Source organism: Gymnogyps californianus, chromosome 8 (assembly GCF_018139145.2).
Source record: "Gymnogyps californianus isolate 813 chromosome 8, ASM1813914v2, whole genome shotgun sequence".
Classification (NCBI taxonomy): Eukaryota; Metazoa; Chordata; class Aves; order Accipitriformes; family Cathartidae; genus Gymnogyps; species Gymnogyps californianus.
Window position 1 is genome coordinate 21,437,244 of NC_059478.1, and position 17,032 is coordinate 21,454,275.

Genomic DNA, 17,032 nt, shown 5'->3' on the forward strand with positions numbered 1-17,032 from the left:
GGAACCACAACTCTGGAATCCAGCCAGCAAAGCTACGAGCATCACCAGTGACCCAGGCTGCTGCACGGGGGTACTCTGCTGCTCCAAGGACGCACTAGAGTACTTCGTGCCATATACTGTGCTGCACCGCTTAATAAGGTTTGTCAACACAACTCTGAGGGTTTTTTGATCTTAAAGCTATTCTGTTGTAGGTTCCCCCTCCAGAAGTAAGCATTCAGTGAAACTGAATGTCAGCAAGCACGCCTGAGAACACACCGATTTAAAAAAAACAGAACAACCTGCCATGCAAAAATTAAAAATGCAAAATACAACTATCCTCTAAGGTGGCTCCATTTCCTACACATTCATAAAACTGCACGGACTCCGGGCATGCCATTACTTGAGACGCTCCCGCAAGCTTCCCAGGGTCCCTGCGCCGTTCACCTGCAGCCCTGGACGGGGAGCGTGGTCGAAGCCTCCCCCAGCCCCAGCGCACGCGTGTGCCCTTTCCGGGAAGAGAGATAAGCAAATCGGTATTTCCCATGGAGCACAGGATGAACCCTTCTGCTCGTAAGTGCTCTTACGGTTTCCATAGTGAATGTCATTTACATGAAGGCATTATAAAGGTTCCCACATGAAAATGCATCTCTGGCATAATTATGTTCTTTCAAGTTACTTTTTTCCTCCCACTTGCTATAGTTCTTAGGTGAAAGGAAAATATTGACAAAAATAGGACATGAGGGGGACATAAGGGAACCACAGACTGAAAAACATGAAACCACCAAGCCATTTACAACTCTTTTTTAAAAAACTTTAACTCTTCATTGCTACTGGGCAGCCTGAGATCAACTACACAGGGTAAAATACTCTTTAATTTATAGCCTAAGGGTTCTTCCATGTTTAAGAGGAAGGAGCATGTAAAGAAACACAGTACCTTTCTCAACCTGTCTGTTCTTTGAAATGTCTTCATTAAAATGGAGATTTTGACTTTTTGACTGTGAATAACAGAAAAAGGACAAACCTGGTTTCTGAGGATCTTCATCTGCAGACAGTGCACGCAATGCTCCCCTCTTTCGTCTCACAACGATCGCACTTTTATATCACAGGCAATTTTTGAGGGGGAAGGGCAGATGGGACTACCTCCAGTTCATGATGATTAGCTAAATTAGTCCTAATTACACATCTTTTATTATGAAGCAACTGAAAGAATCTAGCCATGAATTTGGATCTGCAGCACAGAAGGACTCGTACTTTCCCAGACCTGAGTGGCAGCCATGACAGAGACCACCATCGCATGCAGGATGACAACAGTTACCTATCAGACCATGTCACCAGAGAGCTCCACATCACAAGCCTACAGCAAAAAAGGTGCTTTTTTTTTTCCCCCCGATGGAAACATCTTGTACACATCGGCATTCACAGTTTTTCACTAACACTGCAGTAAAAACACAACTTGTTCAGTGGTCAGATGGACTTGAGTGAATTTTAGAGCACAATACTGGGAGCTACTTCTTTATACAATTTGTGAGACATAACAGAATTCCACCGAGCATATTTGCTCAGTTGGTTTAGCAGCAGCTAATGTTTCCTATATGTACAAGACCTAAACAGTTTTTCTTTTAGGTTACTTAAATAATGGCTGTAATTAAGTGATTGAGGAGATACTAATCTTACCTCTCACCTGTGCAGAAGTTGTCAACACAGTTGTGCGAATTGCTTAACCACAGCACTGAAACAGCAACAAATTTTCCCACCGCCCCACGTATTTTTCATAAATCCCTACCAATTAGTTTTAGTAATCTGTTAATGCTGTAGCTTTATTTCATGTATTAGTTATCATACATCTGTTTAAAATATAAACAGAAATAATTTACTGGCTAACTTAGAGCAGACCTACCATAAAATTTTCATTTATTTGACTTTCCTTCAATTAACATATAGGACTTCAGTAACTTTTTTTAATATATAAAACTATATTGAACAAAAAGAATTGTTTTAAATAATTGTTTCATATATCGACTGATTTTCTGTGAAAAAAACACAAGAACTAAGAAATTCACTGTTTACAGAATCTTAGCAATCTATCATACGCAAAGATCAAAGCTGGACAAAAAATAAAGCTAAGTATAATTAAAATAAACCAAACTTTTAAATTGGCCATCAATTAGATAGGTAATAGAAAAATGCTGATTTCACTGTAAGTCACTATATTATTATCTTTAAAAAAAAAAATCTAAGGGACTGTATGTTCAGAAGCAGGCTGAAAACAGTACTTTCTAATCATGCCACTGTCCAGACACTGCTGTAAATATCACTATAATCAGACATAATATCATGAGAAGTGAAGATGTAGTAAAGATATATGAATTCTGTACAGGTGACAGAAGTATATGGAAGAATTTCATTCACAGGTATACTTCAAAGGCTATACTGGTTTTATGTGCTCCGTTCGGCAGATTTTTCAGTCGTGAGCCAAGAACTGCTGATTACTTGCATCCCATTTGCCAAATACAAAAGCTTTATTAGTCATAACAGCACTGCTGTTCCAAACAGACAAAGAGATATAAATAATAATAAAAAAGCCAGGGAAAAAGAAAAAAAGACAGACATCCCTTCTTCAGGGTTAGTTGTCTGTGGGCAGTTAAGTATGACTTAGTGTGGCTTAATTTTTAATGAACACCACAAGTAAAATAACTACAGCATGGATTTGTGCTTTGATTTATTGTCTTCCGAACAGAAAAATACTAATTTTAAGAAGCCATTCATTACAGCATTTGTACAAAAAGAAAAATGGTTAATCTTTATCTTACAGTTATATATACATAAAAATGTTTCAGGAGAGCAAATAATGCTAACAATTTGATAAGAATATTTCTGCATATATTTTCCTCTTTCACACACAGAAATTGTCTTCTAAAACATTACAAAACTTTTTTAATTATAAATGTGTAAAACAAATCCACTGTAACCTATTTTTCAATACTTTTTAAATAAATTATAAATAATTGTAATATTTAAAGCATTGATAAAAATGTTTTACCTCCTATTGAATTTTTATGCATTATTCGCCCTTTTATTCTAAGTACTGGCTTCTTCTTAGTTAGGGTATACAAGCCAAGCACTGCCCTCAACAATGCAGTCACAGTTCACGCTCTTAAATCAGTTCGAGCTCCACATTCATCAGGGGGTAACATTCATCCTTTTGTGTTTTCTTTTTACTTACAGACAAAAGATACAATCGTTTTTCACAGTTCAAAATGAATGAAACTTGAAGCCAATCTAAGAACCTACAGGAGTTTTTCTAAAACAGAAAATGTTATTCTTCAGGTCATAATTCTTGTTCTGAACACAAGACTAAAGACAAAGCTCCAGAATTTTGCTCGAGTTGTGTAAATACAAGATGTGTGAGTTACTGATGACAGCTGAAGTCATACATTGCTATCATGATTACAAAAATAATGACGTTTCAAATATTCATTGTTTGATGCAGTTTTGAGGCCCCAGTTATTTTCCAGTAATCCACCAGAAAATATTTAAACCTGCGTGCAATGTTACCTTCTATCAGCACATTTTCAGAAGCGCGATATTTCATGTCAAAAGAAACAGGTGCATCTTTCCTCTGGCTTCTGGTAATCAATAACAACTTAAAACAGATGGGTACAGGATCTTCCTACATGAACTCTTATACATAGAATTAATCCAAAACATCCAGGAAATGTCGTGTCTTACAAATTTAACTAATACTATCCATGCATGTGTACAATACATGGAACATGTATTGGAAAGTTCTTCTACAGTAAGAATTGCCATCTATACATTTTCTTAATTTGGAATGACCTAATTATCATTTTGTTAGAGTAAATCAGGGAAAGAAAGGTATTTTGTTTGTTTGAACACTCATTATTCCAGTATTTATTCAATTATACCTCAAGGTATCATCTTAAAATGTGTGGCTATTTCATCACACTTTGCCATTCAGACCGCTGTTCTACTCAATGCAGTTACTCATAAATGACTATATAACCTAATGTATTTTGTTCAATCAGTCCCCGTAAGTGTTTTTTATTGATAAAACATAATTAGTTTTATTAAATGTGACTGGTACATTGCTTCTGCCAAGTGAGTATTAATGTCTCACTTTTTTAAAAAAACAGATGGAAAATTTTAAGAATTAAGGAACAGCTTGAATGTCACTTACATGAAAACTGTACAAGTATGACATTATTGTCACTTTTGTTGCTTGTAATTTTAAAAAGTATCTAAGTTACTTATCACCATAAAAACCTGGTGCTAATGAAACAGAAAACGTGTGTTAAGCTACGGCTAAAACAAAGTAACATGATTTTATTCAAGTAGGCTCTTCCAATGTGGCAAGTAAAATACCACTGTTTTACCTTCAAAATAGAAGGGTGTTAAAAAAATGTATCTTAATCCCAGCTGTGTTATCCTCACAACAGAATTAAAGTTACATAGACGTCTTGATTTTCATATTGTACAGCAATCTCCACTGAATGGAATTTCTGAAACATCCTTACCTCATCGGGAAAGAAAAAGACACACTGTGTAAAGAAAGATCACGTCCATTGCCTCCCATAATTCCTCAACAAGATTAAATTAAGAAACCTCTCTTTCTTCATCATGACTAATACATCAGTATTTTCCCATGCAAAAAGGATGATGCAACTTTTCTCTACAAAAGACATCATTTATATATTTTCTGTAAATCTTACTATTATAATCCTATTGGTGTGTAATTGCTGTGGCTAATATTCTTACCCTGTTATGAAAATGCTCAACATAAATGTGGCACTGAGTTGTTAAGATAATACATGATCATGCTGTGAGACGGTAATACCTATACAATAGTCCTTGCCAATACCATAAATCTCTTTATTAGACAACAACCTATTACAGGAGATCTACTTAACTGTTTCCCTACTTAGAGGGCCATTTGGTGTTACAATAACAAGCTGACTTTTCACATTAGCAAGGATTAGCCAGTATAAATAATAAATTGACACTGAGTTGCTGCTCTTTTAGATATGGTAAATCTTTCCTGGTGTTTAAAAAGAGAATCCAAACTAAAACCCTAAGACCACATTAGGCTGAACATATGTTAAGTTTAAGGTTCTGTTACTTTAAACTAACAAAAAAAAAAATCAACTCTTGAACCAATTTATGTGGCAGATTTATTACAGGAGAGCATGTTATGGAGAGCTGTTTCTGTTTTATGGAATGTGCATACATACTGCTTTATTTCCTAGCAGCATCATAGCAAATCATCTTTAAATTTACTGAAATATTTTAAAGTAAAATGATTGCCACCATTTTTCCAGAGATAAATAGTGCAGAATTCATCTAAGTATCATCTATTACACTTCTTGCTCAGCAAGCAAAACTGTATTATAAATGATTTATTTTCTTCTCTGAAGTCTTAACTTTTTGAAGGATCATACACTTTCACCATCCAGACAACTATAATACAAATTATAAAACCTGCAATACACCAGATCATTTCTTTCATTGTGCCAGATTAAGGAAAATCACTATTTAAAATAAGTATTTCTCATTCTTCAAGCTAGTTTTTAATTTACAATATACAAATAAACTTAGGTTATGATATTCCTTGCTCTTTGTTGTCAATGTTTTTCTAAAGCTTAACACAGTAATCCTTACCGCTGTTTGCCTGCTTTAGTCCGACTGTATGAATTCATCAATTATATTTGGATGAAACTTGTTCACCTTTTTATATTTTATAGTAGAGAAAAAGCAAAACTAAGAGTTAGCCTTGCATCTGCAATCACCTTGATTATGATTCGTAACACTGCTTGCGTAAATAGAAAAGACTTACCTATTGTTTTTTGGCTAGTACACTACACTGCACGAGATGTACCGAAGACCTGAAAGTACTGTGTTGTCTCTCTCATGCTGACATGACATTTTTAGAATCAGAGAAGACAGTTTATGCAACAAAAATCTGCTTCCCGTCATACAGAGTACCAAAATTGTCCTCTTGCGCCTCGACATGCAAGAATTGTTTTCCTTGGTTCCTTTTTAAACTTTCAATAAAAAGGCACTTCTTTGAAATATGAAGTATTTCTAAAGTCAGCTTTTGCTTACTGACGTTTTAAAATTTTTTGCCCATTGTTATTTACTGTTACTGATGGACAGCCTTTTAAAAAGCTATCTTGCAGAGCCTTTCTGCTCCGCATAACAGGGAATGCACTGTGAAATGAAATTGTACTTACTGGAAACAGTTCAGCCCTGAATGCCTTGATTACTCTGATTATCTCATATACAAGCTCCCTCTGCAGGTAATAAGAAGAATGAGCAAAAATATGTGAAAAATGTGGGTAACAGCCGGCATAGGAACCCAAAGAATCACTCAACATTTTAAAGAAACTCCCCCAGAAATCCTTCCCCAATGTTATCTGACATAAGGAGTTAACAGAGAAAACATTCTCTTTTTTTCCAGCTCTGTATCTCTTCTTGTCCCCTCAGAAAAGTTAAACATTCAGTTTTAGTCTTTCCTACATCAAAATACACAGATTTCTTTTTCAAAGTCACCTAAATGCTTTCAGGGCAAGGGAAAAAAAAACCAGAAGAAAAAAAAAAAAAAGAAAGAAAAAAAAATTGCTCTGCTTACCCAGAACCAAACAGAAATGAAAGACCACCCCAAACAAGAAAATAAATTCATCCTATCTGATGCATCTCCCTAACCCAAAACCAAACAAACAGCAGCATCCCTCATTCTACTTACTGCTGGGAGATAAAACCCAATGCCGCTTTTGGATACAATTACACATGCACTCCACCGAAGTTTAAAAAGCAATTGAACTGAATGGTAAGTTATCATGAAAATTAAAAAAGTCTCTATCAATTTATATCAAATTATGAAGTAACAATATAGTTTTCATCCAATTGGAGGTAAACTGCTTTTCTTCCAAAAGACATTATCCTTACCTTAAAATGTCTTTAAGTTTGTTCGCCGTAATAGCTTGAGCTTTCTAGATAAAAATCCCTTCAACGCAAACGGGAAGAAGCTTCACTGAATGAAGCTATAAATATTAAGCAGATCAAAATTAAGCCTTCGTCCTATCTAACCTTTAGCACACACTCAAGAAACTGGGAAGCCATCAGGCAACATTAATTTCTCTTCTAACATGGAAAGAATGAAAGTGTGTCTGCGGTTTTGTTTCTCTTACAGAGCCAAATCCCACTTTCTTTACTTCTGCAAGTAGTGCCATTACACTCATGAAGAATACTCATAAAATAAATGCATATGCATAGGGCATAAAGTCACATATGCCCTGTGTGACTTTAATTTTCACTGGAAAAATAAACACCAAAATATAACCTTCCAAGGTTTCAATGTCAGCTTTAAAAAAAAAAATAGTGGAAATAGACTCATGATATTATAGTATGGCTACAGTCATTACATGGGACAAATGTAGGACAAATTTGGGGTGTTGACTTCAAGATGATGAAAGTGCTGCATACAGAGCCCTTCTTTGCTGCTGGAATACCTTTAACAGTTGGATCCACAACCAGTTATTATCAGATACTATTATACACCTCATCAAATGAGGGAAAGAATGAGGAAGTAAAAAAAGCGGGGGGGGGGGAGGAAAAAAGCTAACATTTTGGAGAGATGATGCTCTATTCAAGCACCGGTTAAGATTATTGCCTGAAGGGCAAAAGGATTTCTCCTCACTTTCAAATTATGTCAGCCTGCAACTCCCCTCCCTCTCTAAAACGCCCAGCCTCAGCCCATTTTCCTGGCACAGCAGCTTAGCCAGGAATACACCTCCACTTCTCTCCTTTAAGCACTTTATACTGATTTACACAAGAATCAGCCTCACCGATTGACAGTCTGCGTTTAAGAAATACCTATTAGACTGAAGTAAATCAAAGCTGCAGGAGACACTGCCCTTCAATATTTAAATGACAAATTTACCAATGAAACAGTTATGAATTGGTCTTCTGGAGAACACTCACTTTGTTCAAACCGAAGATGCAATCATTATTCATTCTGGGAAAGCAAAGTTTCCCAAATCAGTCACTTCATGCAGAAAAAGTCTAAATTAAGCTTAGAAGAATGAATAAAAGGATGTCTGGATCAGACGAAAATAATTCTGCCTACCTTCAACACAGGCATCGGGAATTTGCCAGAGAAATGCAGAGGCAACAGCAGAACTTGTTCTCGGGAACCTTTTCTTAAAATGTCACTTTATTTAGAAGCAATGCTGCCTATTGCAAGGGAATTGTTTCTGAACACTGTTCACACCAGTGCAGACTGCTATGCCATAAAAAATGACAAATATGATACTGTAAGAGAATATATAGAAAGGTGAACTAAAGTCTCTTCTGGCATGTGATCTCTCTCCATCACTGCAGCACTGATTCCAGAGTAAGGCTCACTCTCTATTTACACCAGATCCCATCAACAGCAAAGCAAGTATGATAGTCAGAAACAAGGTCGGTCATCCCCTCCCCAGCTGCCGAAACAATTTTTAACAGTAATCGGCGTTAGATTATTCTGTCATCTAGATTCAGAGCAATAATCGGTTTGAGGTGTCGACTCAGAGGAAAATACCAACAGAGAGCACAAAGGAAAGCAGCAGCCTACCCTAAATGAGAGATTTGGGATTTTATCACGTCCAGAGGCAACTAAATAAACAGAAGTAGCCTAATTTTTAAAGCGCAATTCTCCAGTGATAAATTGTTTTGCTGCTATTTTGCTGATATTATCTATTTTTTCAACAGTTGTAGATACAAATCTAACTGTACGTTAAGGAGATACACCTCTCTAGCAGCAGTGCACATTGAGTGCTCAGCTGCTCCCTACACTGTCCCCACCACAGAAAGCAGCGAAGAAGCCCAAGAAATATGGAAATTCCCTTCTTTACCAATCTTCTTTACCATAAAAGGTATGAACACTCCCAACACCTAATATGCATCAAGACATCCCTAATTTAAGAATTAACATATTAAACACACTTTTATTTGTAGAGTATCAGAATTCAGGATCTTAAATAGCAGTCTTCATTCCTCTTATTTCATTCCAGCTTTTGTAGCTCATTGTGGCCAAGTAATACATCATTAAAATATAAACATAGTATAAAAAACTCATACACATTGATCAGTGTCAAGTCAATCTGCATTACATTTTAAAAGCTGTTCCACTTTTTCCCTATATTGCTGCTTGGGCAAAAGGAAGTATCTTTCTTGGGTGGTAAACACACTGTAAAACACTGTTGAAGCAAAAAGACAGTAATTTCAGAGTTATTTAGTACACCAAGGGACAAAACAGGCAGACCTAGACTCTACCATATTTGTATGAGGAAATGGCATAAATATCCTACAACAAAAAAACTGCATTACGTTAAAAGGAAAATATTCTTAATACTGTATCTACGTAAGAAACCTAAGTAGCTTCTTATTAGCTCTAACTAGATTTTCTCTGAAGCTAGCTACTTTCACTACTGAAATACAGACATTGATACTTAAATCTTTTTTTGTAAATGTTAGTGTTTATAATGTACTCCTAAGAGATTAAGATTAGAAAAAAAAATAACCACACAACCAAGACAGGCCCTATTTTTCTCAGCCCATGATCACTTGTCAAGCCATGATTAATGCTGTGCTCTGTAGAGGGAGACATTACATCTAGGCTACAACAGACCTAAATTTTACCCTAAGGCAGAAGTCTGATTTAAACATCTCTATTCAAAGTGACATTTGTCCTCTCTTTTCAACCAGTTTCCTCTGAAATTCCAGTAAACTGACTTTGTGACCTACAAATGGTCCATTGATTCTAACTTGTCGCGTTGCCTGTCCTTGTAGCAAAGTTAGTTTTGGTGACTGAATGAAGCAAGATGTTATGCATTCAAGAAAAATACAGGAGCAGAGTCCATTAGGTGCTCTATTAAATGCTCGGTTGGATAACAGCGACTAGAATTTATGGCTATAAGGATTCCAGCTTACACAGAAGAGCTAAAGATAAACACTGAGGTCAACATTAAAAATCAGAAAGTATTTTTATATTCAGAAGTAACAATGGCCTTCATATTCTGAGGTGATGAGCAAAGATTTTTTTTTGTATTACAGACAAGAACACGGGCATAGTCAGGGCCACCCTGAAAAGTAATTACATTTTATCTCTTGCCTTTCACTCTGAAATGTCTGCTAAGGTATTTACATTTGTCTGTTACAAGAACAACAAGCTAGACAGGAGAAAACACTAGTTGTGATCACTTATCTCAAGTAAATACTATTCCTCCAGTGAATGGTTTTATTCCATCTATTTTATAAAGTTATTGTTAGATCCTCCAATTTACCTGTAACTGCTACTGTAGGAATAAAAATAAAACATGCTTATACCTTATAAAGAAATAGCCAAATAGCAGACCTGGACATGTAGAATAGTCAATATTCTTCTTACTGAACATGAAAAATGGCAACGTTTGATAATATTAAGCAATTTAGACAGTGCTGGCAAGTTCCTACTAGCCAAGGTAATCTTATTTCTGGTGCTTTTCAGGTTAAATTGATTTTTTTTTTCCTCCTCTTAGCTGCTCTGATAATTGAACAAATTTATACAAGTGTGATGGGATTTTACTTAGCAGACAACACACAAAACATTCCCCAAACATGAAGTACCTTACTCATAAAAACGAATTTTTGTTGTAATTAAGCAAACTGTATTTAAGCTTGCTTTGTGCCAGGATAACAATCAATAGCATTTTGTTGGAGACTGCACTCTACCTGCAGGTGTTAAGCACTGTGCTTGCTTCAGTCAGGCTGCAATATTTTTTATTATTACGCCTTTCTAAATAATCTGGGTAAATAGCAGGTTAGAGTAAGTTGAATCATTACAGTACCTTATGAAAATCAAAAAGAAAGAAATCATGACATATGCAGATTACATATTCTTCTAAAACCCATAAAATACTCCATTTAATCTAACGATCCATAACCTGGAGATGCTACGATTCCAAATTTGAAGGGTTTTTTTTTCCCTAAGGAATCAATTTCTGGTTAACTATCAGTTTGTATCTAGAGAATGCTGTAAGACCTTACCATTCGTTAAGGAAGTGTATATCTATAACTGAATCACTTATAGTAAGCGACACAATCTTCACAGCCTATGCTGTAGAAACAGATCTCATACATTACAGGTTGAAAAAAACATGAACTCCAGGAAAATTGTCTGTTGAAAAGGGCTTTAAGCCTGTCATCTTTCACCTTTCAAATGAAGAATGTTAAAAAGAATCATGTTTGTTAAATAAAGACCGAAAGTATTTTCTAAACCAGGTATATATTCACATTAAATCACAAGTTACCAATATTCCAACAGAGCCACCTACTACTTTTATTTTAAGAACTGTTGGAAATAAAATGCAGCTATCTTTGAAAAATATTTAAATATTAAACACAATTGTTAAGAGTATTGAGAATGGCCTTAAAATAGCTTTTTGTTTTTCCAGTTTTTTTGACATCCAGTTACAACCGTGATAGTTTAAATCTTTTACTTCTTTCAAACTGAGGGTTTTAAAAAAATAACAGACAGCTTTTAAGTTTAAAAGCTGCACATAAATACTTTAAAAGGTGAGTTTCTTGCAATTTCAAATCGCTTTTGTACATCACAAACATCAATCCTAAAAAATGCTTCGAAAGAGTCTAACACGACATCTCCAAGTAACATGTCTGACTAAATTTCACTAGCCTGTGCTCTAAAGTATATTGCTTTATATTGCTTTATAACTGACTGCTTGTCTACCTATGCATGAATATGATTTCAATTATACACCAGACATAGTTTAACTTCTTCTCTTGCAGTTCACCAGGTAAAATCATTAATCATTACTTCCAGTTCTTGTATTACCAGTCATGCACAGATATTCCTCAGTGGAAATGCAGAGGAGACAGAGCATTTTTTGATATAAAATATCTCCAAGTGGTTATTGGTAGGTTTTCCTTCATTATTATTATTATTAGGCATGGTGCTACCCTCAGCAAGAGCCGTACTAGAAGTTAACTCTATTTTCTTACGTGTATGTCAACATCTTAGGTGGACACAGGATGAGCAAGGGCTTGGAAATACGTAAACTTTTTAGACCAAATTTTGCTAAAAACTTATGATTATGTTTCTACCCTCTCTAAACATTAAACAATTATTTATATTGGATGGATATTATTATTTATATGAATTTATGACACACTATATAGAAAAGTATTGCAAATATAACTTTGATAAATATTTTGCCTAACTAGACTTCTCTTTCCAACATCCTTAAGTGAAAATTATGGACCTTTCTAAAAAGCAGTCATTCAAGACAGTAGCATTTTTTCTTCATCATAGCTATTTCCATTTCAAAAATATGTATTAATCAAAATGTCATGTCTACATACTGCATTTTCAGAAATAAAAATAATCATATTATTACATATTATTAACCATAAAGACTACAAATTCCTAAGACTATACTACCTTGCTTATTTAAATTTTAATAAGGTGTTTCCTTACTAGAGACTAGATTCCTGAGTAACCCCCTTTCCTGACTTTACGCATTAAAAGCAATAAGAGATAAATAAAACATTGAGAAAGCTTCTGAAGTGATCAAGTAAGAACTAACTAAGCAAACTTTGGTTTTTTTAAAGCTCTCCTCTTGCTCATTTTAAGAAGGGAAACACCCAGAAGCCTGGTGTTAATGTCTCTGCTGATTGTGAAAATTGCAGCAATAAAAACTCCAACTGCTTGTCTTAAATTAAGACTTGCAAGACTACATGTGAGATCTGTATCTTTACATTAGTTTTTATAACATTTGGAAGTTTGGTTGCCTGCTTTGATGTTGGTCTATTAATGAGCAGGGGAGCCAAAAGCCAGAAAAAAATGTTTACTGGAAATTCTCAAGTCAAAACCTGAAGTAATTGGTTTGTTCTACCCCACATGATTCAATATCCTGATTCCCCCAACTACCAGCTCCCTGAGCTATCTGAACATCTACGCTTTTTTGCTGTTGCCAACACATAGTAACCCACAGTGATTGAAAATGGCAGCTGAAGTGCTGCTGCAGCACATTAATTTTTCTTTAAGTGGTCCAATTTTGTCATCTGAATGTTGAAAATCTTCTTTCCACTACATTTTTTTTACCTTCAGAGATTTGTCGAATTTGGGGTTGCCATCGTATAAACCGAAGTGCAACATTTTCAAGACAATTTTTAGATTATCCCTAAGAGCTGAAAGGATAATGCGCTTTCTTTATAGCACTCTGCATTCAAAGCACTAGTTAACAGCAACTTAAGTGTGATAATGGCAATTACATCAATATGTTCCTTTTATACCACCAAAAGGTACTACTTCAGACAGCTGAAGATATCAGGTAAATAAACTGCTGAAAATTACCTGAAAGTAATGACACGCAATTTTAGGACCACTAAACACATCTATTTATAAAATGCCCAAATGGTCGTGTCCATTTAAGAATAAAAAAAACTATGTAAATTATTTAATTAACTGCAGGGTTTTTTGCCAAGACATACCATATATACTCAGTTCCTTCGTTAAATGAAAGGAAATTGAAGCATGAGTGAAGACATCCTACTCTAAAGGCACATCACTTTCATGGCTTAAAAAGAGACACCCCCCCCCAAACCATCAAATGGGGAACCAGAAGAAAAAAAAAAAAACCAGACCAAATGCTACATACCAAGCACTTAAACCAACTTTTTAAAAACACAAAATGTATGTTTTAATATCTGTATCACTGAAGTAAAAGGTATGGAAGGAAGGAATAGGCAAGGAAGGCATAGGAAGTTCTTTTTTGCCAGCGATATAAACCAGAACAGAGTCCCCAAGAAACATCTGGTCCCTGGAAAAGGTCCCAACTTAATGACAGATAACTGGATATTGCTTGGCTTTTGGGTTGCTAGATTATGAATATTGATTTGCAAAGATAATAATAGGGTAGGCCAGGCCACATCCCCTTTCAGAGTCAAGGAAATAGTAACAAAAGAATAAAAAACTGCAAATATGTAGTCATGTAAAACAACTTACAATGCGATAAATGTTCTACACAGCCACCAAAACAGCACTCCTGCCATACTTGGTTTCAAATTATTTATTACAGGGTAATACTAACCACAAATTAAGTTACCTTAGTAAACACAGTATCACTGATTAAATGAGATTACAAGAATTACTCATTTTCACTTTTTCTAGAATAAAAAGGAAAGGGAAGCATATGGCTGGTGGTGATCAAAACTTCTTTTAAAACTCTCCATAAAAATAACTATTATTCCAGCCTACCCACCCATTAAGGAGGGAAGCATATTTGTTTCAAAAGTCTGGAATCGAGAGGTCTTTTATTACAAGATTTCATTTGTTTTCTTAAGTAATTAGAAGGTCTTCCCCATTCAGTCCCCGCACGCAGTAACGTGTAGGCCATAGCCAGAGCATGAATGCGGTAGAAAGGGCTTTCTAAATCCCCCTAACAGAGAGGAGACATCAGAAACCACGCAACAGTGCCTGTCATAAAAGGTCACTTTTTTCCCTAGGAACAAACCATTAATCAATAGAGTGTAATTGTCCGAGCACTCGCCAAGGGCTCTGCAGCAAAGGGACCTTGTTTTTCACTCGCATAATTGCAAAACAGCAAAAGTTCAGAAACATAACCCAAATCCACCTCCCCATTTTACCCCTTTACAATTCCCACTGCCCTTTGGGCCTCTGCTGGGAAGCAAATGGAAGACAAGCTGAAGTTTGCTCAATTGAGCCGGAGCTAAGAAACCTTTGATATGCTAATACCCTCCTTCAAACGGTAAGAATTCACACTTGCATTAATTCAAACAATTTCTGCAGAATGATGCGAAATGGCACCTCTTTTCGTGGGAAGCAACAAAAGGAGGGAGCCGGAGCGCCTGAGGAAACCAAACAGCAGAACATTTGTTCTGCAGGACTCCTTCCGTCGCGCACAGGGGCATTTCTATGCAAAGAAAAACACACCTGAGCACCAGCAGATCTCTCTACTTTCTGACAAACCACGTTCAAACCCCAGCAGGGCTAGCGCAGACTAACAACAAGATGTTATTTTTAGAGCCAGACACAGCAACGGTGCCTCATGACACACTCTTGTTTTCTGTCTCCAGATGGCCCCCGATTTCTACATGTGAAAATAAATAGAAATTAAAAAAAAAAGTTGTTCTCACTCCACAGCCGACAAAGGGTAATTTATTCCTCTTCCCAAAGCCACCTCCCCCACCCCGCACGGGCTGGCGGACGGACGCTGGGTTGAGTTACAAAAATAAACCCGCAACAGGTAATTATTTACTGAGCGGATGCAACTTGCCCCGCTGCGCGATGCGCGCCGCAGAACGCGGAGCCGCGGCGGGGCCTGCTCCGCGGGCGGACCCCGACCCCCGGCCCCGCAGCCCCCGCGGCGAGGCGGCCACCCGGCGGCGGCGGCGGCGGGCGGGGGCTGCGGGGACCCGCCGCGGCTGCCGCAGGCCCCTCCGCAGGGCTGGAGGGGGCGGGCGGGGGGGGCGGCCTGCGGAGGGAGGGCCGGCTCCGCGCGGGCGGAGAGCGGCCGTGCGGGCCGGCGGCGCCGCCGCGCTGCTCGCGCCCAAGGGCCGCGGCCTCACTGAGGGGCGCATTCCTCCTCCGGCGGCGGCGGGGGGGGCCGGCAGGCGGGATGGCGGCCCCCGCGGGAGTGCGGGGGGGTAGCGGCCTCGGGCACCGGCAGGCGAGGCAGCCCCTAAAATAAGTGTTTCCCCGCCGGCGGCTCGGCGGGGACCGCCAGAAGTAGGAGCAGGCGCCGGAAGAAACGAGCGGCGAGGCTGCAGCGCGGGGCTCCGCTTACCTCTGTCTGGGAGTCGAAGGCGGGCCGGGATCGCTCGCCCCGGCGGGACCCGCGAGCCGGGTCACCCCGCCGAGCGCAGGGCTGCGGGAGAGCGCGGCGCAGTCAGTCCCGCGGCTCCGGCGGCGGAGCGGGGAGCGGGCGGGCGAGCGCCGGGCTCGGGCGGGGAGCGGGAGGCAGCTGGCTCTGCGGCTCGGCGGGCTGGGGCAGCGCAGAGCAGAAGGCGGCTTCTCCTCCAAGCAGCCAGCCGGGAGGCTTTTCTGGGGCTAAGTCAACATTTTCCTGCAGTTTCCGACACTCCGCTCCGCACGAAACGTACGATACAGCCAGGCTCCCGCACACACGCACAAAAAAAATAAATTCAATTAAAAAAAAAGAAAAACGAAATGGAGGGGACGACGGGCGCAGCGCGCAGTGTGTGTGCCCAGCCTTTGGAGTCCTTTCTGTGCAACGATCAGAAGGCGATGCCAGCAGCAGGAGTAGCGGGGAACAACTCCAAAATGTTACAATGGACCCCCCCCTCCTCTGTGTCTCTGTCGCTCGCACCGACCGGATTTACATCTCCCGGGATGACATTGTGGCCTCTGGCGGGGTGCGGGTCCGGCCCCTCCTCGGATTTTCTCCTCTTCCTCCCGGTGCTGCTGCCCCGCCAGCGACTGGAGACCGGGCGCCGGGCGCTGAGCTAGTAACGCGCGCAGCAATGGGAAAAACGCAATACATACACACCAAAAAAAAAAAAAAAAAAAAAAAAAAAAAATCCCAATGAATTGTATCGCAGCCTCCTTTTTGCTCATGCACCTCTCCGTGTGTGACTGGGGATTGCGAAGTCCTGACACAGACTCTCCGCCGGCTCTGAACTGGAGTCACCTCCAGCCTCCTCCCCCTCCAATCTCCACCCCCTCTCCCTGCGCTCCCCACGCCTGGGCTCAGCTAATCATATAAACATATTATCACGTAGAGCAGCACGGGCGAAGGACAAAAATCTCTCCCTTCCTGCCTTTCCCCCCCCCTCCAGCTGGGGGGGGTGAGGGCTAATAACAAACGCCCGGCCGCTCGGCACCAAAGGCCGAACAGAGCGGCTGCGCGGCAGCGCTGCCCGCTCCCCACGCCATCGCCGCGGCTGCCGAGGGGCGCGCACCGCCGCGGAGCCGCCCGCCCGCCCGCCGCGGAGCCGCTGGGCGCCCCTGCCCGGCGCC

General features: G+C 39.3%; 1 protein-coding gene across 7 annotated transcripts in view; it reads right to left on the reverse strand.

Annotated features, from left to right (window-relative positions):
* Positions 1 to 16,307, reverse strand: part of ADGRL2 (adhesion G protein-coupled receptor L2) — a 161,683-nt gene extending 145,376 nt beyond the window's left edge. For all 7 annotated transcript variants that reach the window (XM_050900530.1, XM_050900528.1, XM_050900529.1 and 4 more), the window contains exon 1: positions 15,840 to 16,307. The gene's annotated coding sequence lies outside the window, so the exon portion shown is untranslated. The remainder of the gene's footprint in view (positions 1 to 15,839) is intronic.
* Positions 16,308 to 17,032: the final 725 nt, after the last annotated feature.